Here is a 24788-nt window from a genome sequence, read left to right as displayed (position 1 = left end):
ATTATTTCAGGCTTGCATGGAGGCAGAAATTTCTGAGTGACTTTTATACATTTCTTAAGACTCTGCACTGTCAGGATGGCCGAGTGGTCTAAGGCTCTGTGTTTAGGCCGCAGTCTCCTCTGGAGGCGTGGGTTCGAATCACACTTCTGACATGACTTTTGGAGATGTAATCTCCTTTTTCAGGTTAACATCTGATGGAAGTTGCATCTGTTGGTCTTCACCTGGGATGTGATTCCGTCCTCATCTAGTCAAGAGAGCTGGGGTTTCTCATATATTTCGGTTGTATAAAGTCTTGCTGACAAAGTGCAGTCCTTACTATATGAGCATAGGACCCATGTAAGAGCTCATCTGGAAGAGTCATGCTCTTGTATGCCTTGGCCAGACAGGCCATGCAAATATGGAAGAATGCCTAGCATCTGGTAGACAGTTGGACTCCAGCACACTTACGGCAATTTCCTCAGGGCTGTGATCAGGGGCTGCTTAGATTTGCGTATTCCACCCTATGTTGTGACATTGAAATTCCTTGTTGAATTTGCTTTAGCTAACCAAGAGGTGGCTGTTGACTCAATTTCAAAGCAGCTTTGGGCCTTTCAAGTGGCTGGTTAATAGCACTTTCTCTTTGTACGCCTTAAAGGTCTAAAGAGTTCTTCATAGGTACTGCTCTCTATGGATTGTTCAAAGATCTGTTGGAAGTACTTATAATAGGATAAATAAATTGAGGGCATGCCTTTTCGGTACCCCACTTGCATGGCTGTCTGGCCTGTGGAAGGTTCCACAAATGCAAGTCAGGATGGCCGAGTGGTCTAAGGCGCTGCGTTCAGGTCGCAGTCTCTTCTGGAGGCGTGGGTTCAAATCCCACTTCTGACAATTGTGTGTTTACTCTACTTTTTTCTTGGGAGAGAAAAAATCAGATCATTTCCCTCACATGGGCTTATATGGTTGTCTACTTGGAAAAGTGCAGTGAGTTTTTTTCTTGCTCTAGCCACTCATGACCTAAGATGTGTGCTTTGTTTGGTTCACAATATCTTTCCCTCTCTGTAGATGATCAAGCAAATGTGGTCAGGATGGCCGAGTGGTCTAAGGCGCTGCGTTAAGGCCGCAGTCTCTCCTGGAGGCCTGGGTTCGAATCCCACTTCTGACAAAACTTTAAGTCCATTTTGTCTCTGAGTTCTTTTAGAATCTCAGCTAAAAATTGGCAGTGCATATAATATCTGAATAAGTAACAAACTTCAGTTTCAACTGCAAATTAATTTGCCCAATTCTGTCTTCAAAATCGTATAATATTCTTCTAGCACTCGTGGAGTTTTATGTGTTTTTTGGGGGGTGCTTAAAAAGTCCCTTTTATTAATGAAATGGGTTACATTCAGTCTTGTGATATTTTTGGTTTCCAATAAGTAGATTGTTAATTTTATGTAACCTCATTTTCTAATGCTCCATTCAAGAGATGTTTCCACTATGAAATGCAGAGCAAGGGGAAAGAGCACAAGTGATAGAGCGAGTGAGTGAGAAGGGGTGTTGAGGAAGGAGAGAATGAAACAAAGACAGAGTGGGTGAACGGCAGGTATGCCTAGAAGAGGAGACTAGAAGTGAAGGCGACATACTTTTCCCTGCTTTTGACCTCCCACCCATCCCAAACCGACCACAAACGTACCATCTATGCAACTTTGGTATGCAGAAATTCACGCCTCTGCCAGTGAGGGTGAGTCCCAGGCCAGGGGCTAGAGAGCAAAAGACTGCATATGCTCAGACATTCCCTGCTAGGGACAGTTGATCTGAAACAAGGTCTGCACTCTTGTATCCAGCAAGGATCTAGAAATCCTGCATGAATCTGCAAGGCACAATGACAGCACACATTTGCATAATATGCCCCACCTTCTGCCTTCCTACTTCCTGTGCAGTAGTTGTTTGTGTAGAGAGAGAGGTCGCAGGCAAGGTAATTTTGTGAGTCGGATACAGGACCCTAAAAAGCTGGTGAGAGGTATGAGGTATTCTAAAAGCATAAAAATTGTACACCTGTGAAATGAAATGCTTTCACATGTGATCTTCTGTGTTTATTGTCCTGTGCATAAAGTTGCACCTTGTGTTTGAAGGTTTAAATTATTTCAGGCTTGCATGGAGGCAGACATTTCTGAGTGACTTTTATACATTTCTTAAGACTCTGCTCTGTCAGGATGGCCGAGTGGTCTAAGGCGCTGTGTTTAGGCCGCAGTCTCTTCTGGAGGCGTGGGTTCGAATCCCACTTCTGACATGACTTTTGGAGATGTAATCTCCTTTTTCAGGTTAACATCTGATGGAAGTTGCATCTGTTGGTCTTCACCTGGGATGTGATTCCGTCATCATCTAGTCAAGAGAGCTGGGGTTTCTCATATATTTCGGTTGTATAAAGTCTTGCTGACAAAGTGCAGTCCTTACTATATGAGCATAGGACCCATGTAAGAGCTCATCTGGAAGAGTCATGCTCTTGTATGCCCTGGCCAGACAGGCCATGCAAATATGGAAAAATGCCTAGCATCTGGTAGACAGTTGGACTCCAGCACACTTACGGCAATTTCCTCAGGGCTGTGATCAGGGGCTGCTTAGATTTGCGTATTCCACCCTATGTTGTGACATTGAAATTCCTTGTTGAATTTGCTTTAGCTAGCCAAGAGGTGGCTGTTGACTCAATTTCAAAGCAGCTTTGGGCCGTTCAAGTGGCTGGTTAATAGCACTTTCTCTTTGTACGCCTTAAAGGCATAAAGAGTTCTTCATAGGTACTGCTCTCTATGGATTGTTAAAAGATCTGTTAGAAGTACTTATAATAGGATAAATAAATTGAGGGCATGCTTTTTCGGTACCCCACTTGCATGGCTGTCTGGTCTGTGGAAGAATCTATAAATGCAAGTCAGGATGGCCGAGTGGTCTAAGGCGCTGCGTTCAGGTCGCAGTCTCTTCTGGAGGCGTGGGTTCAAATCCCACTTCTGACAATTGTGTGTTTACTCTACTTTTTTCTTGAGAGAGAAAAAATCAGATCATTTCCCTCACATGGGCTTATATGGTTGTCTACTTGGAAAAGTGCAGTGAGTTTTTTTCTTGCTCTAGCCACTCATGACCTAAGATGTGTGCTTTTTTTGGTTCACAATATCTTTCCCTCTCTGTAGATGATCAAGCAACATGTGGTCAGGATGGCCGAGTGGTCTAAGGCGCGGCGTTAAGGCCGCAGTCTCTCCTGGAGACGTGGGTTCGAATCCCACTCCTGACAAAACTTTAAGGCCATTTTGTCTCTGAGTTCTTTTAGAATCTCAGCTAAAAATTGGCAGTGCATATAATATCTGAATAAGTAACAAACTTCAGTTTCAACTGCAAATTAATTTGCCCAATTCTGTCTTCAAGCTCGTATAATATTCTTCTAGCACTCGTGCTGTTTTATGTGCTTTTTGGGGGGTGCTTAAAAAGTCCCTTTTATTAATGAAATGGGTTACATTCAGTCTTGTGATATTTTTGGTTTCCAATAAGTAGATTGTTAATTTTATGTAACCTCATTTTCTAATGCTCCATTCAAGAGATTTTTCCACTATGAAATGCAGAGCAAGGGGAAAGAGCACAAGTGATAGAGCGAGTGAGTGAGAAGGGGTGTTGAGGATGGAGAGAATGAAACAAAGACAGAGTGAGTGAACGGCAGGTAGGCCTAGAAGAGGAGACTAGAAGTGAAGGCGACATACTTTTCCCTGCTTTTGACCTCCCACCCATCCCAAACCGACCACAAACGTACCATCTATGCAACGTTGGTATGCAGAAATTCACGCCTCAGCCAGTGAGGGGGAGTCCCAGGCCAGGGGCTAGAGAGCAAAAGACTGCATGTGCTCAGACGTTCCCTGCTAGGGACATTTGATCTGAAACAAGGTCTGCACTCTTGTATCCAGCAAGGATCTAGAAATCCTGCATGAATCTGCAAGGCACAATGACAGCATACATTTGCATAATATGCCCCACCTTCTGCCTTCCTACTTCCTTTGCAGTAGTTGTTTGTGTAGAGAGAGAGGTCGCAGGCAAGGTAATTTTGTGAGTAGGATACAGGACCCTAAATAGCTGGTGAGAGGTATGAGGTATTCTAAAAGCATAAAAATTGTACACCTGTGAAATGAAATGCTTTCACATGTGATCTTCTGTGTTTATTGACCTGTGCATAAAGTTGCACCTTGTGTTTGAAGGTTTAAATTATTTCAGGCTTGCATGGAGGCAGAAATTTCTGAGTGACTTTTATACATTTCTTAAGACTCTGCACTGTCAGGATGGCCGAGTGGTCTAAGGAGCTGTGTTTAGGCCGCAGTCTCCTCTGGAGGCGTGGGTTCAAATCCCACTTCTGACATGACTTTTGGAGATGTAATCTCCTTTTTCAGGTTAACATCTGATGGAAGTTGCATCTGTTGGTCTTCACCTGGGATGTGATTCCGTCCTCATCTAGTCAAGAGAGCTGGGGTTTCTCATATATTTCGGTTGTATAAAGTCTTGCTGACAAAGTGCAGTCCTTACTATATGAGCATAGGACCCATGTAAGAGCTCATCTGGAAGAGTCATACTCTTGTATGCCCTGGCCAGACAGGCCATGGAAATATGGAAGAATGCCTAGCATCTGGTAGACAGTTGGACTCCAGCACACTTACGGCAATTTCCTCAGGGCTGTGATCAGGGGCTGCTTAGATTTGCGTATTCCACCCTATGTTGTGACATTGAAATTCCTTGTTGAATTTGCTTTAGCTAGCCAAGAGGTGGCTGTTGACTCAATTTCAAAGCAGCTTTGGGCCTTTCAAGTGGCTGGTTAATAGCACTTTCTCTTTGTACGCCTTAAAGGTCCAAAGAGTTCTTCATAGGTACTGCTCTCTATGGATTGTTCAAAGATCTGTTGGAAGTACTTATAATAGGATAAATAAATTGAGGGCATGCCTTTTCGGTACCCCACTTGCATGGCTGTCTGGCCTGTGGAAGGTTCCACAAATGCAAGTCAGGATGGCCGAGTGGTCTAAGGCGCTGCGTTCAGGTCGCAGTCTCTTCTGGAGGCGTGGGTTCAAATCCCACTTCTGACAATTGTGTGTTTACTCTACTTTTTTCTTGAGAGAGAAAAAATCTGATCATTTCCCTCACATGGGCTTATATGGTTGTCTACTTGGAAAAGTGCAGTGAGTTTTTTTCTTGCTCTAGCCACTCATGACCTAAGTTGTGTGCTTTTTTTGGTTCACAATATCTTTCCCTCTCTGTAGATGATCAAGCAAATGTGGTCAGGATGGCCGAGTGGTCTAAGGCGCTGCGTTAAGGCCGCAGTCTCTCCTGGAGGCCTGGGTTCGAATCCCACTTCTGACAAAACTTTAAGTCCATTTTGTCTCTGAGTTCTTTTAGAATCTCAGCTAAAAATTGGCAGTGCATATAATATCTGAATAAGTAACAAACTTCAGTTTCAACTGCAAATTAATTTGCCCAATTCTGTCTTCAAGCTCGTATAATATTCTTCCAGCACTCGTGGTGTTTTATGTGTTTTTTGGGAGGTGCTTAAAAAGTCCCTTTTATTAATGAAATGGGTTACATTCAGTCTTGTGATATTTTTGGTTTCCAATAAGTAGATTGTTAGTTTTATGTAACCTCATTTTCTAATGCTCCTTTCAAGAGATGTTTCCACTATGAAATGCAGAGCAAGGGGAAAGAGCACAAGTGATAGAGCGAGTGAGTGAGAAGGGGTGTTGAGGAAGGAGAGAATGAAACAAAGACAGAGTGAGTGAACGGCAGGTAGGCCTAGAAGAGGAGACTAGAAGTGAAGGCGACATACTTTTCCCTGCTTTTGACCTCCCACCCATCCCAAACTGACCACAAACGTACCATCTATGCAACGTTGGTATGCAGAAATTCACGCCTCAGCCAGTGAGGGTAAGTCCCAGGTCAGGGGCTAGAGAGCAAAAGACTGCATGTGCTCAGACGTTCCCTGCTAGGGACAGTTGATCTGAAACAAGGTCTGCTCTCTTGTATCCAGCAAGGATCTAGAAATCCTGCATGAATCTGCAAGGCACAATGACAGCATACATTTGCATAATATGCCCCACCTTCTGCCTTCCTACTTCCTGTGCAGTAGTTGTTTGTGTAGAGAGAGGTCGCAGGCAAGGTAATTTTGTGAGTAGGATACAGGACCCTAAATAGCTGGTGAGAGGTATGAGGTATTCTAAAAGCATAAAAATTGTACACCTGTGAAATGAAATGCTTTCACATGTGATCTTCTGTGTTTATTGTCCTGTGCATAAAGTTGCACCTTGTGTTTGAAGGTTTAAATTATTTCAGGCTTGCATGGAGGCAGAAATTTCTGAGTGACTTTTATACATTTCTTAAGACTCTGCACTGTCAGGATGGCCGAGTGGTCTAAGGCGCTGTGTTTAGGCCGCAGTCTCCTCTGGAGGCGTGGGTTCGAATCACACTTCTGACATGACTTTTGGAGATGTAATCTCCTTTTTCAGGTTAACATCTGATGGAAGTTGCATCTGTTGGTCTTCACCTGGGATGTGATTCCGTCCTCATCTAGTCAAGAGAGCTGGGGTTTCTCATATATTTCGGTTGTATAAAGTCTTGCTGACAAAGTGCAGTCCTTACTATATGAGCATAGGACCCATGTAAGAGCTCATCTGGAAGAGTCATGCTCTTGTATGCCCTGGCCAGACAGGCCATGCAAATATGGAAGAATGCCTAGCATCTGGTAGACAGTTGGACTCCAGCACACTTACGGCAATTTCCTCAGGGCTGTGATCAGGGGCTGCTTAGATTTGCGTATTCCACCCTATGTTGTGACATTGAAATTCCTTGTTGAATTTGCTTTAGCTAACCAAGAGGTGGCTGTTGACTCAATTTCAAAGCAGCTTTGGGCCTTTCAAGTGGCTGGTTAATAGCACTTTCTCTTTGTACGCCTTAAAGGTCTAAAGAGTTCTTCATAGGTACTGCTCTCTATGGATTGTTCAAAGATCTGTTGGAAGTACTTATAATAGGATAAATAAATTGAGGGCATGCCTTTTCGGTACCCCACTTGCATGGCTGTCTGGCCTGTGGAAGGTTCCACAAATGCAAGTCAGGATGGCCGAGTGGTCTAAGGCGCTGCGTTCAGGTCGCAGTCTCTTCTGGAGGCGTGGGTTCAAATCCCACTTCTGACAATTGTGTGTTTACTCTACTTTTTTCTTGGGAGAGAAAAAATCAGATCATTTCCCTCACATGGGCTTATATGGTTGTCTACTTGGAAAAGTGCAGTGAGTTTTTTTCTTGCTCTAGCCACTCATGACCTAAGATGTGTGCTTTGTTTGGTTCACAATATCTTTCCCTCTCTGTAGATGATCAAGCAAATGTGGTCAGGATGGCCGAGTGGTCTAAGGCGCTGCATTAAGGCCGCAGTCTCTCCTGGAGGCCTGGGTTCGAATCCCACTTCTGACAAAACTTTAAGTCCATTTTGTCTCTGAGTTCTTTTAGAATCACAGCTAAAAATTGGCAGTGCATATAATATCTGAATAAGTAACAAACTTCAGTTTCAACTGCAAATTAATTTGCCCAATTCTGTCTTCAAAATCGTATAATATTCTTCTAGCACTCGTGGAGTTTTATGTGTTTTTTGGGGGGTGCTTAAAAAGTCCCTTTTATTAATGAAATGGGTTACATTCAGTCTTGTGATATTTTTGGTTTCCAATAAGTAGATTGTTAATTTTATGTAACCTCATTTTCTAATGCTCCATTCAAGAGATGTTTCCACTATGAAATGCAGAGCAAGGGGAAAGAGCACAAGTGATAGAGCGAGTGAGTGAGAAGGGGTGTTGAGGAAGGAGAGAATGAAACAAAGACAGAGTGAGTGAACGGCAGGTATGCCTAGAAGAGGAGACTAGAAGTGAAGGCGACATACTTTTCCCTGCTTTTGACCTCCCACCCATCCCAAACCGACCACAAACGTACCATCTATGCAACTTTGGTATGCAGAAATTCACGCCTCTGCCAGTGAGGGTGAGTCCCAGGCCAGGGGCTAGAGAGCAAAAGACTGCATATGCTCAGACATTCCCTGCTAGGGACAGTTGATCTGAAACAAGGTCTGCACTCTTGTATCCAGCAAGGATCTAGAAATCCTGCATGAATCTGCAAGGCACAATGACAGCACACATTTGCATAATATGCCCCACCTTCTGCCTTCCTACTTCCTGTGCAGTAGTTGTTTGTGTAGAGAGAGAGGTCGCAGGCAAGGTAATTTTGTGAGTCGGATACAGGACCCTAAAAAGCTGGTGAGAGGTATGAGGTATTCTAAAAGCATAAAAATTGTACACCTGTGAAATGAAATGCTTTCACATGTGATCTTCTGTGTTTATTGTCCTGTGCATAAAGTTGCACCTTGTGTTTGAAGGTTTAAATTATTTCAGGCTTGCATGGAGGCAGAAATTTCTGAGTGACTTTTATACATTTCTTAAGACTCTGCTCTGTCAGGATGGCCGAGTGGTCTAAGGCGCTGTGTTTAGGCCGCAGTCTCTTCTGGAGGCGTGGGTTCGAATCCCACTTCTGACATGACTTTTGGAGATGTAATCTCCTTTTTCAGGTTAACATCTGATGGAAGTTGCATCTGTTGGTCTTCACCTGGGATGTGATTCCGTCATCATCTAGTCAAGAGAGCTGGGGTTTCTCATATATTTCGGTTGTATAAAGTCTTGCTGACAAAGTGCAGTCCTTACTATATGAGCATAGGACCCATGTAAGAGCTCATCTGGAAGAGTCATGCTCTTGTATGCCCTGGCCAGACAGGCCATGCAAATATGGAAAAATGCCTAGCATCTGGTAGACAGTTGGACTCCAGCACACTTACGGCAATTTCCTCAGGGCTGTGATCAGGGGCTGCTTAGATTTGCGTATTCCACCCTATGTTGTGACATTGAAATTCCTTGTTGAATTTGCTTTAGCTAGCCAAGAGGTGGCTGTTGACTCAATTTCAAAGCAGCTTTGGGCCGTTCAAGTGGCTGGTTAATAGCACTTTCTCTTTGTACGCCTCAAAGTCATAAAGAGTTCTTCATAGGTACTGCTCTCTATGGATTGTTAAAAGATCTGTTAGAAGTACTTATAATAGGATAAATAAATTGAGGGCATGCTTTTTCGGTACCCCACTTGCATGGCTGTCTGGTCTGTGGAAGAATCTATAAATGCAAGTCAGGATGGCCGAGTGGTCTAAGGCGCTGCGTTCAGGTCGCAGTCTCTTCTGGAGGCGTGGGTTCAAATCCCACTTCTGACAATTGTGTGTTTACTCTACTTTTTTCTTGAGAGAGAAAAAATCAGATCATTTCCCTCACATGGGCTTATATGGTTGTCTACTTGGAAAAGTGCAGTGAGTTTTTTTCTTGCTCTAGCCACTCATGACCTAAGATGTGTGCTTTTTTTGGTTCACAATATCTTTCCCTCTCTGTAGATGATCAAGCAACATGTGGTCAGGATGGCCGAGTGGTCTAAGGCGCTGCATTAAGGCCGCAGTCTCTCCTGGAGACGTGGGTTCGAATCCCACTTCTGACAAAACTTTAAGGCCATTTTGTCTCTGAGTTCTTTTAGAATCTCAGCTAAAAATTGGCAGTGCATATAATATCTGAATAAGTAACAAACTTCAGTTTCAACTGCAAATTAATTTGCCCAATTCTGTCTTCAAGCTCGTATAATATTCTTCTAGCACTCGTGCTGTTTTATGTGTTTTTTGGGGGGTGCTTAAAAAGTCCCTTTTATTAATGAAATGGGTTACATTCAGTCTTGTGAAATTTTTGGTTTCCAATAAGTAGATTGTTAATTTTATGTAACCTCATTTTCTAATGCTCCATTCAAGAGATGTTTCCACTATGAAATGCAGAGCAAGGGGAAAGAGCACAAGTGATAGAGCGAGTGAGTGAGAAGGGGTGTTGAGGAAGGAGAGAATGAAACAAAGACAGAGTGAGTGAACGGCAGGTAGGCCTAGAAGAGGAGACTAGAAGTGAAGGCGACATACTTTTCCCTGCTTTTGACCTCCCACCCATCCCAAACCGACCACAAACGTACCATCTATGCAACGTTGGTATGCAGAAATTCACGCCTCTGCCAGTGAGGGTGAGTCCCAGGGCAGGGGCTAGAGAGCAAAAGACTGCATGTGCTCAGACGTTCCCTGCTAGGGACAGTTGATCTGAAACAAGGTCTGCACTCTTGTATCCAGCAAGGATCTAGAAATCCTGCATGAATCTGCAAGGCACAATGACAGCACACATTTGCATAATATGCCCCACCTTCTGCCTTCCTACTTCCTGTGCAGTAGTTGTTTGTGTAGAGAGAGAGGTCGCAGGCAAGGTAATTTTGTGAGTCGGATACAGGACCCTAAAAAGCTGGTGAGAGGTATGAGGTATTCTAAAAGCATAAAAATTGTACACCTGTGAAATGAAATGCTTTCACATGTGATCTTCTGTGTTTATTGTCCTGTGCATAAAGTTGCACCTTGTGTTTGAAGGTTTAAATTATTTCAGGCTTGCATGGAGGCAGAAATTTCTGAGTGACTTTTATACGTTTCTTAAAACTCTGCTCTGTCAGGATGGCCGAGTGGTCTAAGGCGCTGTGTTTAGGCCGCAGTCTCCTCTGGAGGCGTGGGTTCGAATCCCACTTCTGACATGACTTTTGGAGATGTAATCTCCTTTTTCAGGTTAACATCTGATGGAAGTTGCATCAGTTGGTCTTCACCTGGGATGTGATTCCGTCCTCATCTAGTCAAGAGAGCTGGGGTTTCTCATATATTTCGGTTGTATAAAGTCTTGCTGACAAAGTGCAGTCCTTACTATATGAGCATAGGACCCATGTAAGAGCTCATCTGGAAGAGTCATGCTCTTGTATGCCCTGGCCAGACAGGCCATGCAAATATGGAAGAATGCCTAGCATCTGGTAGACAGTTGGACTCCAGCACACTTACGGCAATTTCCTCAGGGCTGTGATCAGGGGCTGCTTAGATTTGCGTATTCCACCCTATGTTGTGACATTGAAATTCCTTGTTGAATTTGCTTTAGCTAGCCAAGAGGTGGCTGTTGACTCAATTTCAAAGCAGCTTTGGGCCGTTCAAGTGGCTGGTTAATAGCACTTTCTCTTTGTACGCCTTAAAGGCATAAAGAGTTCTTCATAGGTACTGCTCTCTATGGATTGTTCAAAGATCTGTTGGAAGTACTTATAATAGGATAAATAAATTGAGGGCATGCTTTTTCGGTACCCCACTTGCATGGCTGTCTGGCCTGTGGAAGGTTCTATAATTGCAAGTCAGGATGGCCGAGTGGTCTAAGGCGCTGCGTTCAGGTCGCAGTCTCTTCTGGAGGCGTGGGATCAAATCCCACTTCTGACAATTGTGTGTTTACTCTACTTTTTTCTTGAGAGAGAAAAAATCAGATCATTTCCCTCACATGGGCTTATATGGTTGTCTACTTGGAAAAGTGCAGTGAGTTTTTTTCTTGCTCTAGCCACTCATGACCTAAGTTGTGTGCTTTTTTTGGTTCACAATATCTTTCCCTCTCTGTAGATGATCAAGCAAATGTGGTCAGGATAGCCGAGTGGTCTAAGGCGCTGCGTTAAGGCCGCAATCTCTCCTGGAGGTGTGGGTTCGAATCCCACTTCTGACAAAACTTTAAGTCCATTTTGTCTCTGAGTTCTTTTAGAATCTCAGCTAAAAATTGGCAGTGCATATAATATCTGAATAAGTAACAAACTTCAGTTTCAACTGCAAATTAATTTGCCCAATTCTGTCTTCAAGCTCGTATAATATTCTTCCAGCACTCGTGGTGTTTTATGTGTTTTTTGGGGGGTGCTTAAAAAGTCCCTTTTATTAATGAAATGGGTTACATTCAGTCTTGTGATATTTTTGGTTTCCAATAAGTAGATTGTTAGTTTTATGTAACCTCATTTTCTAATGCTCCTTTCAAGAGATGTTTCCACTATGAAATGCAGAGCAAGGGGAAAGAGCACAAGTGATAGAGCGAGTGAGTGAGAAGGGGTGTTGAGGAAGGAGAGAATGAAACAAAGACAGAGTGAGTGAACGGCAGGTAGGCCTAGAAGAGGAGACTAGAAGTGAAGGCGACATACTTTTCCCTGCTTTTGACCTCCCACCCATCCCAAACTGACCACAAACGTACCATCTATGCAACGTTGGTATGCAGAAATTCACGCCTCAGCCAGTGAGGGTAAGTCCCAGGTCAGGGGCTAGAGAGCAAAAGACTGCATGTGCTCAGACGTTCCCTGCTAGGGACAGTTGATCTGAAACAAGGTCTGCTCTCTTGTATCCAGCAAGGATCTAGAAATCCTGCATGAATCTGCAAGGCACAATGACAGCATACATTTGCATAATATGCCCCACCTTCTGCCTTCCTACTTCCTGTGCAGTAGTTGTTTGTGTAGAGAGAGAGGTCGCAGGCAAGGTAATTTTGTGAGTAGGATACAGGACCCTAAATAGCTGGTGAGAGGTATGAGGTATTCTAAAAGCATAAAAATTGTACACCTGTGAAATGAAATGCTTTCACATGTGATCTTCTGTGTTTATTGACCTGTGCATAAAGTTGCACCTTGTGTTTGAAGGTTTAAATTATTTCAGGCTTGCATGGAGGCAGAAATTTCTGAGTGACTTTTATACAGTTCTTAAGACTCTGCACTGTCAGGATGGCCGAGTGGTCTAAGGTGCTGTGTTTAGGCCGCAGTCTCCTCTGGAGGCGTGGGTTCGAATCACACTTCTGACATGACTTTTGGAGATGTAATCTCCTTTTTCAGGTTAACATCTGACGGAAGTTGCATCTGTTGGTCTTCACCTGGGATGTGATTCCGTCCTCATCTAGTCAAGAGAGCTGGGGTTTCTCATATATTTCGGTTGTATAAAGTCTTGCTGACAAAGTGCAGTCCTTACTATATGAGCATAGGACCCATGTAAGAGCTCATCTGGAAGAGTCATGCTCTTGTATGCCCTGGCCAGACAGGCCATGCAAATATGGAAGAATGCCTAGCATCTGGTAGACAGTTGGACTCCAGCACACTTACGGCAATTTCCTCAGGGCTGTGATCAGGGGCTGCTTAGATTTGCGTATTCCACCCTATGTTGTGACATTGAAATTCCTTGTTGAATTTGCTTTAGCTAACCAAGAGGTGGCTGTTGACTCAATTTCAAAGCAGCTTTGGGCCTTTCAAGTGGCTGGTTAATAGCACTTTCTCTTTGTACGCCTTAAAGGTCTAAAGAGTTCTTCATAGGTACTGCTCTCTATGGATTGTTCAAAGATCTGTTGGAAGTACTTATAATAGGATAAATAAATTGAGGGCATGCCTTTTCGGTACCCCACTTGCATGGCTGTCTGGCCTGTGGAAGGTTCCACAAATGCAAGTCAGGATGGCCGAGTGGTCTAAGGCGCTGCGTTCAAGTCGCAGTCTCTTCTGGAGGCGTGGGTTCAAATCCCACTTCTGACAATTGTGTGTTTACTTTACTTTTTTCTTGGGAGAGAAAAAATCAGATCATTTCCCTCACATGGGCTTATATGGTTGTCTACTTGGAAAAGTGCAGTGAGTTTTTTTCTTGCTCTAGCCACTCATGACCTAAGATGTGTGCTTTGTTTGGTTCACAATATCTTTCCCTCTCTGTAGATGATCAAGCAAATGTGGTCAGGATGGCCGAGTGGTCTAAGGCGCTGTGTTAAGGCCACAGTCTCTCCTGGAGGCCTGGGTTCGAATCCCACTTCTGACAAAACTTTAAGTCCATTTTGTCTCTGAGTTCTTTTAGAATCTCAGCTAAAAATTGGCAGTGCATATAATATCTGAATAAGTAACAAACTTCAGTTTCAACTGCAAATTAATTTGCCCAATTCTGTCTTCAAAATCGTATAATATTCTTCTAGCACTCGTGGAGTTTTATGTGTTTTTTGGGGGGTGCTTAAAAAGTCCCTTTTATTAATGAAATGGGTTACATTCAGTCTTGTGATATTTTTGGTTTCCAATAAGTAGATTGTTAATTTTATGTAACCTCATTTTCTAATGCTCCATTCAAGAGATGTTTCCACTATGAAATGCAGAGCAAGGGGAAAGAGCACAAGTGATAGAGCGAGTGAGTGAGAAGGGGTGTTGAGGAAGGAGAGAATGAAACAAAGACAGAGTGAGTGAACGGCAGGTATGCCTAGAAGAGGAGACTAGAAGTGAAGGCGACATACTTTTCCCTGCTTTTGACCTCCCACCCATCCCAAACCGACCACAAACGTACCATCTATGCAACTTTGGTATGCAGAAATTCACGCCTCTGCCAGTGAGGGTGAGTCCCAGGCCAGGGGCTAGAGAGCAAAAGACTGCATGTGCTCAGACATTCCCTGCTAGGGACAGTTGATCTGAAACAAGGTCTGCACTCTTGTATCCAGCAAGGATCTAGAAATCCTGCATGAATCTGCAAGGCACAATGACAGCACACATTTGCATAATATGCCCCACCTTCTGCCTTCCTACTTCCTGTGCAGTAGTTGTTTGTGTAGAGAGAGAGGTCGCAGGCAAGGTAATTTTGTGAGTCGGATACAGGACCCTAAAAAGCTGGTGAGAGGTATGAGGTATTCTAAAAGCATAAAAATTGTACACCTGTGAAATGAAATGCTTTCACATGTGATCTTCTGTGTTTATTGTCCTGTGCATAAAGTTGCACCTTGTGTTTGAAGGTTTAAATTATTTCAGGCTTGCATGGAGGCAGAAATTTCTGAGTGACTTTTATACATTTCTTAAGACTCTGCTCTGTCAGGATGGCCGAGTGGTCTAAGGCGCTGTGTTTAGGCCGCAGTCTCTTCTGGAGGCGTGGGTTCGAATCCCACTTCTGACATGACTTTTGGAGATGTAATCTCCTTTTTCAGGTTAACATCTGATGGAAGTTGCATCTGTTGGTCTTCACCTGGGATGTGATTCCGTCATCATCTAGTCAAGAGAGCTGGGGTTTCTCATATATTTCGGTTGTATAAAGTCTTGCTGACAAAGTGCAGTCCTTACTATATGAGCATAGGACCCATGTAAGAGCTCATCTGGAAGAGTCATGCTCTTGTATGCCCTGGCCAGACAGGCCATGCAAATATGGAAAAATGCCTAGCATCTGGTAGACAGTTGGACTCCAGCACACTTACGGCAATTTCCTCAGGGCTGTGATCAGGGGCTGCTTAGATTTGCGTATTCCACCCTATGTTGTGACATTGAAATTCCTTGTTGAATTTGCTTTAGCTAGCCAAGAGGTGGCTGTTGACTCAATTTCAAAGCAGCTTTGGGCCGTTCAAGTGGCTGGTTAATAGCACTTTCTCTTTGTACGCCTTAAAGGCATAAAGAGTTCTTCATAGGTACTGCTCTCTATGGATTGTTAAAAGATCTGTTAGAAGTACTTATAATAGGATAAATAAATTGAGGGCATGCTTTTTCGGTACCCCACTTGCATGGCTGTCTGGCCTGTGGAAGAATCTATAAATGCAAGTCAGGATGGCCGAGTGGTCTAAGGCGCTGCGTTCAGGTCGCAGTCTCTTCTGGAGGCGTGGGTTCAAATCCCACTTCTGACAATTGTGTGTTTACTCTACTTTTTTCTTGAGAGAGAAAAAATCAGATCATTTCCCTCACATGGGCTTATATGGTTGTCTACTTGGAAAAGTGCAGTGAGTTTTTTTCTTTCTCTAGCCACTCATGACCTAAGATGTGTGCTTTTTTTGGTTCACAATATCTTTCCCTCTCTGTAGATGATCAAGCAACATGTGGTCAGGATGGCCGAGTGGTCTAAGGCGCTGCGTTAAGGCCGCAGTCTCTCCTGGAGGCGTGTGTTCGAATCCCACTTCTGAAAAAACTTTAAGTCCATTTTGTCCCTGAGTTCGTTTAGAATCTCAGCTAAAAATTGGCAGTGCATATAATATCTGAATAAGTAACAAACTTCAGTTTCAACTGCAAATTAATTTGCCCAATTCTGTCTTCAAAATCGTATAATATTCTTCTAGCACTCGTGGAGTTTTATGTGTTTTTTGGGGGGTGCTTAAAAAGTCCCTTTTATTAATGAAATGGGTTACATTCAGTCTTGTGATATTTTTGGTTTCCAATAAGTAGATTGTTAATTTTATGTAACCTCATTTTCTAATGCTCCATTCAAGAGATGTTTCCACTATGAAATGCAGAGCAAGGGGAAAGAGCACAAGTGTTAGAGCGAGTGAGTGAGAAGGGGTGTTGAGGAAGGAGAGAATGAAACAAAGACAGAGTGAGTGAACGGCAGGTATGCCTAGAAGAGGAGACTAGAAGTGAAGGCGACATACTTTTCCCTGCTTTTGACCTCCCACCCATCCCAAACCGACCACAAACGTACCATCTATGCAACGTTGGTATGCAGAAATTCACGCCTCTGCCAGTGAGGGTGAGTCCCAGGGCAGGGGCTAGAGAGCAAAAGACTGCATGTGCTCAGACGTTCCCTGCTAGGGACAGTTGATCTGAAACAAGGTCTGCACTCTTGTATCCAGCAAGGATCTAGAAATCCTGCATGAATCTGCAAGGCACAATGACAGCACACATTTGCATAATATGCCCCACCTTCTGCCTTCCTACTTCCTGTGCAGTAGTTGTTTGTGTAGAGAGAGAGGTCGCAGGCAAGGTAATTTTGTGAGTCGGATACAGGACCCTAAAAAGCTGGTGAGAGGTATGAGGTATTCTAAAAGCATAAAAATTGTACACCTGTGAAATGAAATGCTTTCACATGTGATCTTCTGTGTTTATTGTCCTGTGCATAAAGTTGCACCTTGTGTTTGAAGGTTTAAATTATTTCAGGCTTGCATGGAGGCAGAAATTTCTGAGTGACTTTTATACGTTTCTTAAAACTCTGCTCTGTCAGGATGGCCGAGTGGTCTAAGGCGCTGTGTTTAGGCCGCAGTCTCCTCTGGAGGCGTGGGTTCGAATCCCACTTCTGACATGACTTTTGGAGATGTAATCTCCTTTTTCAGGTTAACATCTGATGGAAGTTGCATCAGTTGGTCTTCACCTGGGATGTGATTCCGTCCTCATCTAGTCAAGAGAGCTGGGGTTTCTCATATATTTCGGTTGTATAAAGTCTTGCTGACAAAGTGCAGTCCTTACTATATGAGCATAGGACCCATGTAAGAGCTCATCTGGAAGAGTCATGCTCTTGTATGCCCTGGCCAGACAGGCCATGCAAATATGGAAGAATGCCTAGCATCTGGTAGACAGTTGGACTCCAGCACACTTACGGCAATTTCCTCAGGGCTGTGATCAGGGGCTGCTTAGATTTGCGTATTCCACCCTATGTTGTGACATTGAAATTCCTTGTTGAATTTGCTTTAGCTAGCCAAGAGGTGGCTGTTGACTCAATTTCAAAGCAGCTTTGGGCCGTTCAAGTGGCTGGTTAATAGCACTTTCTCTTTGTACGCCTTAAAGGCATAAAGAGTTCTTCATAGGTACTGCTCTCTATGGATTGTTCAAAGATCTGTTGGAAGTACTTATAATAGGATAAATAAATTGAGGGCATGCTTTTTCGGTACCCCACTTGCATGGCTGTCTGGCCTGTGGAAGGTTCTATAATTGCAAGTCAGGATGGCCGAGTGGTCTAAGGCGCTGCGTTCAGGTCGCAGTCTCTTCTGGAGGCGTGGGATCAAATCCCACTTCTGACAATTGTGTGTTTACTCTACTTTTTTCTTGAGAGAGAAAAAATCAGATCATTTCCCTCACATGGGCTTATATGGTTGTCTACTTGGAAAAGTGCAGTGAGTTTTTTTCTTGCTCTAGCCACTCATGACCTAAGTTGTGTGCTTTTTTTGGTTCACAATATCTTTCCCTCTCTGTAGATGATCAAGCAAATGTGGTCAGGATAGCCGAGTGGTCTAAGGCGCTGCGTTAAGGCCGCAATCTCTCCTGGAGGTGTGGGTTCGAATCCCACTTCTGACAAAACTTTAAGTCCATTTTGTCTCTGAGTTCTTTTAGAATCTCAGCTAAAAATTGGCAGTGCATATAATATCTGAATAAGTAACAAACTTCAGTTTCAACTGCAAATTAATTTGCCCAATTCTGTCTTCAAGCTCGTATAATATTCTTCCAGCACTCGTGGTGTTTTATGTGTTTTTTGGGGGGTGCTTAAAAAGTCCCTTTTATTAATGAAATGGGTTACATTCAGTCTTGTGATATTTTTGGTTTCCAATAAGTAGATTGTTAGTTTTATGTAACCTCATTTTCTAATGCTCCTTTCAAGAGATGTTTCCACTATGAAATGCAGAGCAAGGGGAAAGAGCACAAGTGATAGAGCGAGTGAGTGAGAAGGGGTGTTGAGGAAGGAGAGAATGAAACAAAGACAGAGTGAGTGAACGGCAGGTAGGCCTAGAAGAGGAGACTAGAAGTGAAGGCGACATACTTTTCCCTGCTTTTGACCTCCCACCCATCCCAAACTGACCACAAACGTACCATCTATGCAACGTTGGTATGCAGAAATTCACGCCTCAGCCAGTGAGGGTAAGTCCCAGGTCAGGGGCTAGAGAGCAAAAGACTGCATGTGCTCAGACGTTCCCTGCTAGGGACAGTTGATCTGAAACAAGGTCTGCTCTCTTGTATCCAGCAAGGATCTAGAAATCCTGCATGAATCTGCAAGGCACAATGACAGCATACATTTGCATAATATGCCCCACCTTCTGCCTTCCTACTTCCTGTGCAGTAGTTGTTTGTGTAGAGAGAGAGGTCGCAGGCAAGGTAATTTTGTGAGTAGGATACAGGACCCTAAATAGCTGGTGAGAGGTATGAGGTATTCTAAAAGCATAAAAATTGTACACCTGTGAAATGAAATGCTTTCACATGTGATCTTCTGTGTTTATTGACCTGTGCATAAAGTTGCACCTTGTGTTTGAAGGTTTAAATTATTTCAGGCTTGCATGGAGGCAGAAATTTCTGAGTGACTTTTATACAGTTCTTAAGACTCTGCACTGTCAGGATGGCCGAGTGGTCTAAGGTGCTGTGTTTAGGCCGCAGTCTCCTCTGGAGGCGTGGGTTCGAATCACACTTCTGACATGACTTTTGGAGATGTAATCTCCTTTTTCAGGTTAACATCTGACGGAAGTTGCATCTGTTGGTCTTCACCTGGGATGTGATTCCGTCCTCATCTAGTCAAGAGAGCTGGGGTTTCTCATATATTTCGGTTGTATAAAGTCTTGCTGACAAAGTGCAGTCCTTACTATATGAGCATAGGACCCATGTAAGAGCTCATCTGGAAGAGTCATGCTCTTGTATGCCCTGGCCAGACAGGCCATGCAAATATGGAAGAATGCCTAGCATCTGGTAGACAGTTGGACTCCAGCACACTTACGGCAATTTCCTCAGGGCTGTGATCAGGGGCTGCTTAGATTTGCGTATTCCACCCTATGTTGTGACATTGAAATTCCTTGTTGAATTTGCTTTAGCTAACCAAGAGGTGGCTGTTGACTCAATTTCAAAGCAGCTTTGGGCCTTTCAAGTGGCTGGTTAATAGCACTTTCTCTTTGTACGCCTTAAAGGTCTAAAGAGTTCTTCATAGGTACTGCTCTCTATGGATTGTTCAAAGATCTGTTGGAAGTACTTATAATAGGATAAATAAATTGAGGGCATGCCTTTTCGGTACCCCACTTGCATGGCTGTCTGGCCTGTGGAAGGTTCCACAAATGCAAGTCAGGATGGCCGAGTGGTCTAAGGCGCTGCGTTCAAGTCGCAGTCTCTTCTGGAGGCGTGGGTTCAAATCCCACTTCTGACAATTGTGTGTTTACTTTACTTTTTTCTTGGGAGAGAAAAAATCAGATCATTTCCCTCACATGGGCTTATATGGTTGTCTACTTGGAAAAGTGCAGTGAGTTTTTTTCTTGCTCTAGCCACTCATGACCTAAGATGTGTGCTTTGTTTGGTTCACAATATCTTTCCCTCTCTGTAGATGATCAAGCAAATGTGGTCAGGATGGCCGAGTGGTCTAAGGCGCTGTGTTAAGGCCACAGTCTCTCCTGGAGGCCTGGGTTCGAATCCCACTTCTGACAAAACTTTAAGTCCATTTTGTCTCTGAGTTCTTTTAGAATCTCAGCTAAAAATTGGCAGTGCATATAATATCTGAATAAGTAACAAACTTCAGTTTCAACTGCAAATTAATTTGCCCAATTCTGTCTTCAAAATCGTATAATATTCTTCTAGCACTCGTGGAGTTTTATGTGTTTTTTGGGGGGTGCTTAAAAAGTCCCTTTTATTAATGAAATGGGTTACATTCAGTCTTGTGATATTTTTGGTTTCCAATAAGTAGATTGTTAATTTTATGTAACCTCATTTTCTAATGCTCCATTCAAGAGATGTTTCCACTATGAAATGCAGAGCAAGGGGAAAGAGCACAAGTGATAGAGCGAGTGAGTGAGAAGGGGTGTTGAGGAAGGAGAGAATGAAACAAAGACAGAGTGAGTGAACGGCAGGTATGCCTAGAAGAGGAGACTAGAAGTGAAGGCGACATACTTTTCCCTGCTTTTGACCTCCCACCCATCCCAAACCGACCACAAACGTACCATCTATGCAACTTTGGTATGCAGAAATTCACGCCTCTGCCAGTGAGGGTGAGTCCCAGGCCAGGGGCTAGAGAGCAAAAGACTGCATGTGCTCAGACATTCCCTGCTAGGGACAGTTGATCTGAAACAAGGTCTGCACTCTTGTATCCAGCAAGGATCTAGAAATCCTGCATGAATCTGCAAGGCACAATGACAGCACACATTTGCATAATATGCCCCACCTTCTGCCTTCCTACTTCCTGTGCAGTAGTTGTTTGTGTAGAGAGAGAGGTCGCAGGCAAGGTAATTTTGTGAGTCGGATACAGGACCCTAAAAAGCTGGTGAGAGGTATGAGGTATTCTAAAAGCATAAAAATTGTACACCTGTGAAATGAAATGCTTTCACATGTGATCTTCTGTGTTTATTGTCCTGTGCATAAAGTTGCACCTTGTGTTTGAAGGTTTAAATTATTTCAGGCTTGCATGGAGGCAGAAATTTCTGAGTGACTTTTATACATTTCTTAAGACTCTGCTCTGTCAGGATGGCCGAGTGGTCTAAGGCGCTGTGTTTAGGCCGCAGTCTCTTCTGGAGGCGTGGGTTCGAATCCCACTTCTGACATGACTTTTGGAGATGTAATCTCCTTTTTCAGGTTAACATCTGATGGAAGTTGCATCTGTTGGTCTTCACCTGGGATGTGATTCCGTCATCATCTAGTCAAGAGAGCTGGGGTTTCTCATATATTTCGGTTGTATAAAGTCTTGCTGACAAAGTGCAGTCCTTACTATATGAGCATAGGACCCATGTAAGAGCTCATCTGGAAGAGTCATGCTCTTGTATGCCCTGGCCAGACAGGCCATGCAAATATGGAAAAATGCCTAGCATCTGGTAGACAGTTGGACTCCAGCACACTTACGGCAATTTCCTCAGGGCTGTGATCAGGGGCTGCTTAGATTTGCGTATTCCACCCTATGTTGTGACATTGAAATTCCTTGTTGAATTTGCTTTAGCTAGCCAAGAGGTGGCTGTTGACTCAATTTCAAAGCAGCTTTGGGCCGTTCAAGTGGCTGGTTAATAGCACTTTCTCTTTGTACGCCTTAAAGGCATAAAGAGTTCTTCATAGGTACTGCTCTCTATGGATTGTTAAAAGATCTGTTAGAAGTACTTATAATAGGATAAATAAATTGAGGGCATGCTTTTTCGGTACCCCACTTGCATGGCTGTCTGGCCTGTGGAAGAATCTATAAATGCAAGTCAGGATGGCCGAGTGGTCTAAGGCGCTGCGTTCAGGTCGCAGTCTCTTCTGGAGGCGTGGGTTCAAATCCCACTTCTGACAATTGTGTGTTTACTCTACTTTTTTCTTGAGAGAGAAAAAATCAGATCATTTCCCTCACATGGGCTTATATGGTTGTCTACTTGGAAAAGTGCAGTGAGTTTTTTTCTTTCTCTAGCCACTCATGACCTAAGATGTGTGCTTTTTTTGGTTCACAATATCTTTCCCTCTCTGTAGATGATCAAGCAACATGTGGTCAGGATGGCCGAGTGGTCTAAGGCGCTGCGTTAAGGCCGCAGTCTCTCCTGGAGGCGTGTGTTCGAATCCCACTTCTGAAAAAACTTTAAGTCCATTTTGTCCCTGAGTTCGTTTAGAATCTCAGCTAAAAATTGGCAGTGCATATAATATCTGAATAAGTAACAAACTTCAGTTTCAACTGCAAATTAATTTGCCCAATTCTGTCTTCAAAATCGTATAATATTCTTCTAGCACTCGTGGAGTTTTATGTGTTTTTTGGGGGGTGCTTAAAAAGTCCCTTTTATTAATGAAATGGGTTACATTCAGTCTTGTGATATTTTTGGTTTCCAATAAGTAGATTGTTAATTTTATGTAACCTCATTTTCTAATGCTCCATTCAAGAGATGTTTCCACTATGAAATGCAGAGCAAGGGGAAAGAGCACAAGTGTTAGAGCGAGTGAGTGAGAAGGGGTGTTGAGGAAGGAGAGAATGAAACAAAGACAGAGTGAGTGAACGGCAGGTATGCCTAGAAGAGGAGACTAGAAGTGAAGGCGACATACTTTTCCCTGCTTTTGACCTCCCACCCATCCCAAACCGACCACAAACGTACCATCTATGCAACGTTGGTATGCAGAAATTCACGCCTCTGCCAGTGAGGGTGAGTCCCAGGGCAGGGGCTAGAGAGCAAAAGACTGCATGTGCTCAGACGTTCCCTGCTAGGGACAGTTGATCTGAAACAAGGTCTGCACTCTTGTATCCAGCAAGGATCTAGAAATCCTGCATGAATCTGCAAGGCACAATGACAGCACACATTTGCATAATATGCCCCACCTTCTGCCTTCCTACTTCCTGTGCAGTAGTTGTTTGTGTAGAGAGAGAGGTTGCAGGCAAGGTAATTTTGTGAGTCGGATACAGGACCCTAAAAAGCTGGTGAGAGGTATGAGGTATTCTAAAAGCATAAAAATTGTACACCTGTGAAATGAAATGCTTTCACATGTGATCTTCTGTGTTTATTGTCCTGTGCATAAAGTTGCACCTTGTGTTTGAAGGTTTAAATTATTTCAGGCTTGCATGGAGGCAGAAATTTCTGAGTGACTTTTATACATTTCTTAAAACTCTGCTCTGTCAGGATGGCCGAGTGGTCTAAGGCGCTGTGTTTAGGCCGCAGTCTCCTCTGGAGGCGTGGGTTCGAATCCCACTTCTGACATGACTTTTGGAGATGTAATCTCCTTTTTCAGGTTAACATCTGATGGAAGTTGCATCAGTTGGTCTTCACCTGGGATGTGATTCCGTCGTCATCTAGTCAAGAGAGCTGGGGTTTCTCATATATTTCGGTTGTATAAAGTCTTGCTGACAAAGTGCAGTCCTTACTATATGAGCATAGGACCCATGTAAGAGCTCATCTGAAAGAGTCATGCTCTTGTATGCCCTGGCCAGACAGGCCATGCAAATATGGAAGAATGCCTAGCATCTGGTAGACAGTTGGACTCCAGCACACTTACGGCAATTTCCTCAGGGCTGTGATCAGGGGCTGCTTAGATTTGCGTATTCCACCCTATGTTGTGACATTGAAATTCCTTGTTGAATTTGCTTTAGCTAGCCAAGAGGTGGCTGTTGACTCAATTTCAAAGCAGCTTTGGGCCGTTCAAGTGGCTGGTTAATAGCACTTTCTCTTTGCACGCCTTAAAGGCATAAAGAGTTCTTCATAGGTACTGCTCTCTATGGATTGTTCAAAGATCTGTTGGAAGTACTTATAATAGGATAAATAAATTGAGGGCATGCTTTTTCGGTACCCCACTTGCGTGGCTGTCTGGCCTGTGGAAGGTTCTATAATTGCAAGTCAGGATGGCCGAGTGGTCTAAGGCGCTGCGTTCAGGTCGCAGTCTCTTCTGGAGGCGTGGGATCAAATCCCACTTCTGACAATTGTGTGTTTACTCTACTTTTTTCTTGAGAGAGAAAAAATCAGATCATTTCCCTCACATGGGCTTATATGGTTGTCTACTTGGAAAAGTGCAGTGAGTTTTTTTCTTGCTCTAGCCACTCATGACCTAAGATGTGTGCTTTTTTTGGTTCACAATATCTTTCCCTCTCTGTAGATGATCAAGCAACATGTGGTCAGGATGGCTGAGTGGTCTAAGGCACTGCGTTAAGGCCGCAGTCTCTCCTGGAGACGTGGGTTCGAATCCCACTTCTGACAAAACTTTAAGTCCATTTTGTCTCTGAGTTCTTTTAGAATCTCAGCTAAAAATTGGCAGTGCATATAATTTCTGAATAAGTAACAAACTTCAGTTTCAACTGCAAATTAATTTGCCCAATTCTGTCTTCAAGCTCGTATAATATTCTTCTAGCACTCGTGCTGTTTTATGTGCTTTTTGGGGGGTGCTTAAAAAGTCCCTTTTATTAATGAAATGGGTTACATTCAGTCTTGTGATATTTTTGGTTTCCAATAAGTAGATTGTTAATTTTATGTAACCTCATTTTCTAATGCTCCATTCAAGAGATGTTTCCACTATGAAATGCAGAGCAAGGGGAAAGAGCACAAGTGATAGAGCGAGTGAGTGAGAAGGGGTGTTGAGGATGGAGAGAATGAAACAAAGACAGAGTGAGTGAACGGCAGGTAGGCCTAGAAGAGGAGACTAGAAGTGAAGGCGACATACTTTTCCCTGCTTTTGACCTCCCACCCATCCCAAACCGACCACAAACGTACCATCTATGCAACGTTGGTATGCAGAAATTCACGCCTCAGCCAGTGAGGGGGAGTCCCAGGCCAGGGGCTAGAGAGCAA

General features: G+C 43.5%; 25 non-coding genes across 25 annotated transcripts; all 25 read left to right on the top strand.

Annotated features, from left to right (window-relative positions):
• The first annotated feature begins 784 nt into the window (after positions 1 to 784).
• On the top strand, positions 785 to 867 carry TRNAL-CAG (transfer RNA leucine (anticodon CAG)). Its single transcript has one exon. It is a non-coding gene; the product is annotated as a tRNA-Leu (tRNA).
• A 191-nt stretch (positions 868 to 1058) lies between these two features.
• TRNAL-AAG (transfer RNA leucine (anticodon AAG)) lies at positions 1059 to 1141 on the top strand. Its single transcript has one exon. It is a non-coding gene; the product is annotated as a tRNA-Leu (tRNA).
• A 1024-nt stretch (positions 1142 to 2165) lies between these two features.
• Positions 2166 to 2248, top strand: TRNAL-UAG (transfer RNA leucine (anticodon UAG)). The gene has a single exon. It is a non-coding gene; the product is annotated as a tRNA-Leu (tRNA).
• A 632-nt stretch (positions 2249 to 2880) lies between these two features.
• TRNAL-CAG (transfer RNA leucine (anticodon CAG)) lies at positions 2881 to 2963 on the top strand. The gene has a single exon. It is a non-coding gene; the product is annotated as a tRNA-Leu (tRNA).
• A 2014-nt stretch (positions 2964 to 4977) lies between these two features.
• TRNAL-CAG (transfer RNA leucine (anticodon CAG)) lies at positions 4978 to 5060 on the top strand. Its single transcript has one exon. It is a non-coding gene; the product is annotated as a tRNA-Leu (tRNA).
• Positions 5061 to 5251: 191 nt separating this feature from the next.
• TRNAL-AAG (transfer RNA leucine (anticodon AAG)) lies at positions 5252 to 5334 on the top strand. The gene has a single exon. It is a non-coding gene; the product is annotated as a tRNA-Leu (tRNA).
• A 1022-nt stretch (positions 5335 to 6356) lies between these two features.
• On the top strand, positions 6357 to 6439 carry TRNAL-UAG (transfer RNA leucine (anticodon UAG)). Its single transcript has one exon. It is a non-coding gene; the product is annotated as a tRNA-Leu (tRNA).
• Positions 6440 to 7071: 632 nt separating this feature from the next.
• Positions 7072 to 7154, top strand: TRNAL-CAG (transfer RNA leucine (anticodon CAG)). Its single transcript has one exon. It is a non-coding gene; the product is annotated as a tRNA-Leu (tRNA).
• A 1298-nt stretch (positions 7155 to 8452) lies between these two features.
• On the top strand, positions 8453 to 8535 carry TRNAL-UAG (transfer RNA leucine (anticodon UAG)). Its single transcript has one exon. It is a non-coding gene; the product is annotated as a tRNA-Leu (tRNA).
• A 632-nt stretch (positions 8536 to 9167) lies between these two features.
• Positions 9168 to 9250, top strand: TRNAL-CAG (transfer RNA leucine (anticodon CAG)). The gene has a single exon. It is a non-coding gene; the product is annotated as a tRNA-Leu (tRNA).
• A 1299-nt stretch (positions 9251 to 10549) lies between these two features.
• On the top strand, positions 10550 to 10632 carry TRNAL-UAG (transfer RNA leucine (anticodon UAG)). Its single transcript has one exon. It is a non-coding gene; the product is annotated as a tRNA-Leu (tRNA).
• A 632-nt stretch (positions 10633 to 11264) lies between these two features.
• On the top strand, positions 11265 to 11347 carry TRNAL-CAG (transfer RNA leucine (anticodon CAG)). The gene has a single exon. It is a non-coding gene; the product is annotated as a tRNA-Leu (tRNA).
• Positions 11348 to 11538: 191 nt separating this feature from the next.
• TRNAL-AAG (transfer RNA leucine (anticodon AAG)) lies at positions 11539 to 11621 on the top strand. Its single transcript has one exon. It is a non-coding gene; the product is annotated as a tRNA-Leu (tRNA).
• Positions 11622 to 13360: 1739 nt separating this feature from the next.
• TRNAL-CAA (transfer RNA leucine (anticodon CAA)) lies at positions 13361 to 13443 on the top strand. Its single transcript has one exon. It is a non-coding gene; the product is annotated as a tRNA-Leu (tRNA).
• A 1298-nt stretch (positions 13444 to 14741) lies between these two features.
• Positions 14742 to 14824, top strand: TRNAL-UAG (transfer RNA leucine (anticodon UAG)). Its single transcript has one exon. It is a non-coding gene; the product is annotated as a tRNA-Leu (tRNA).
• A 632-nt stretch (positions 14825 to 15456) lies between these two features.
• On the top strand, positions 15457 to 15539 carry TRNAL-CAG (transfer RNA leucine (anticodon CAG)). Its single transcript has one exon. It is a non-coding gene; the product is annotated as a tRNA-Leu (tRNA).
• A 1299-nt stretch (positions 15540 to 16838) lies between these two features.
• TRNAL-UAG (transfer RNA leucine (anticodon UAG)) lies at positions 16839 to 16921 on the top strand. The gene has a single exon. It is a non-coding gene; the product is annotated as a tRNA-Leu (tRNA).
• A 632-nt stretch (positions 16922 to 17553) lies between these two features.
• On the top strand, positions 17554 to 17636 carry TRNAL-CAG (transfer RNA leucine (anticodon CAG)). Its single transcript has one exon. It is a non-coding gene; the product is annotated as a tRNA-Leu (tRNA).
• Positions 17637 to 17827: 191 nt separating this feature from the next.
• On the top strand, positions 17828 to 17910 carry TRNAL-AAG (transfer RNA leucine (anticodon AAG)). Its single transcript has one exon. It is a non-coding gene; the product is annotated as a tRNA-Leu (tRNA).
• A 1739-nt stretch (positions 17911 to 19649) lies between these two features.
• TRNAL-CAA (transfer RNA leucine (anticodon CAA)) lies at positions 19650 to 19732 on the top strand. The gene has a single exon. It is a non-coding gene; the product is annotated as a tRNA-Leu (tRNA).
• A 1298-nt stretch (positions 19733 to 21030) lies between these two features.
• Positions 21031 to 21113, top strand: TRNAL-UAG (transfer RNA leucine (anticodon UAG)). Its single transcript has one exon. It is a non-coding gene; the product is annotated as a tRNA-Leu (tRNA).
• A 632-nt stretch (positions 21114 to 21745) lies between these two features.
• Positions 21746 to 21828, top strand: TRNAL-CAG (transfer RNA leucine (anticodon CAG)). The gene has a single exon. It is a non-coding gene; the product is annotated as a tRNA-Leu (tRNA).
• A 1299-nt stretch (positions 21829 to 23127) lies between these two features.
• TRNAL-UAG (transfer RNA leucine (anticodon UAG)) lies at positions 23128 to 23210 on the top strand. The gene has a single exon. It is a non-coding gene; the product is annotated as a tRNA-Leu (tRNA).
• Positions 23211 to 23842: 632 nt separating this feature from the next.
• Positions 23843 to 23925, top strand: TRNAL-CAG (transfer RNA leucine (anticodon CAG)). The gene has a single exon. It is a non-coding gene; the product is annotated as a tRNA-Leu (tRNA).
• Positions 23926 to 24117: 192 nt separating this feature from the next.
• Positions 24118 to 24200, top strand: TRNAL-AAG (transfer RNA leucine (anticodon AAG)). Its single transcript has one exon. It is a non-coding gene; the product is annotated as a tRNA-Leu (tRNA).
• Positions 24201 to 24788: the final 588 nt, after the last annotated feature.

Source organism: Lissotriton vulgaris, chromosome 8 (assembly GCF_964263255.1).
Source record: "Lissotriton vulgaris chromosome 8, aLisVul1.2, whole genome shotgun sequence".
In the NCBI taxonomy this organism is placed as follows: domain Eukaryota; kingdom Metazoa; phylum Chordata; class Amphibia; order Caudata; family Salamandridae; genus Lissotriton; species Lissotriton vulgaris.
Note: the sequence above shows the minus strand (reverse complement) of the source record. Positions and strands in the feature narration are given on the sequence as shown.